Source organism: Molossus molossus, unplaced genomic scaffold (assembly GCF_014108415.1).
Source record: "Molossus molossus isolate mMolMol1 unplaced genomic scaffold, mMolMol1.p scaffold_m16_p_5, whole genome shotgun sequence".
Taxonomy (NCBI): domain Eukaryota; kingdom Metazoa; phylum Chordata; class Mammalia; order Chiroptera; family Molossidae; genus Molossus; species Molossus molossus.
Genome location: NW_023425388.1, coordinates 31,756,187 through 31,756,996, shown reverse-complemented (window position 1 = coordinate 31,756,996; position 810 = coordinate 31,756,187). Strand labels below are relative to the sequence as shown.

The following is an 810-nucleotide window of genomic DNA, read 5'->3' as shown; positions in this document are numbered from 1 at the left end:
CTGATGACCAGAGTCTTGTAAAAAAGAAAGAAAGATCTCTTACCCTTTGAGACAACATGGAGGGACCTGGAGAATATTATGCTACACAAAATAAGCCAATCAGAGAAAGACAAATCTCACATGATATCACTTATTTGTGGAATATAATGAACAAAATACTGATGAACAAAATAGACCCAGAGGCTTGGTAGTAGGGTACAAATTGACAAACCTCAGAAGAGGGGGACAGAGAGGAAAGGGAAGAGATAAACCAAAGATCAGGAGAAGGGTGTCAATGGGGAAAAGGAGAAACACCTGTAACAAAAATAAATTAATAAAAAATATATATATGTATATAAAACACTGTGTTACCTTTGAGCAGAGGCAGTATCGTAGCCAACAAGGTCTATCTGAGGCGTGATTATTGCTAATTCAAAAAAACAACACTGTGTTATTTATTATACCTGGGTTTTTTTGTTTGTGTCAGGCATGCTACAAGTTTAAAATCCCTCACAATTCAAAGCTAATAAGTAAAATGGACAATCTGTGCTATGGCCTATTAGAGATAGTTTGAAAGTACATTTAAACAGTACCCATTCCATGATGGTCCATCAAGGTAAAGAAAACTTTGCAAAAAGCCCTCCTCCTGCCCAGTATATATTAACAGAACTCCAAAGAGAGCAGGGATTTTTAATACAATTAACACTGGTTCCTTCTAAAGAGGGTACTCAGAGAACAATTTTCCTAATTAGTGTGTTTTTTCTTATCACCTTTGTAAGAATATATTTGTCTGGCCTGTATCATTTCTATTACATATTATTCTTTAGTTAT

General features: G+C 35.1%; 1 pseudogene; it reads left to right on the top strand.

Moving 5' to 3' along the window:
* Window positions 1–349: 349 nt before the first annotated feature.
* On the top strand, window positions 350–519 carry LOC118618058 (annotated as a pseudogene).
* The last annotated feature ends 291 nt before the right edge of the window (window positions 520–810 follow it).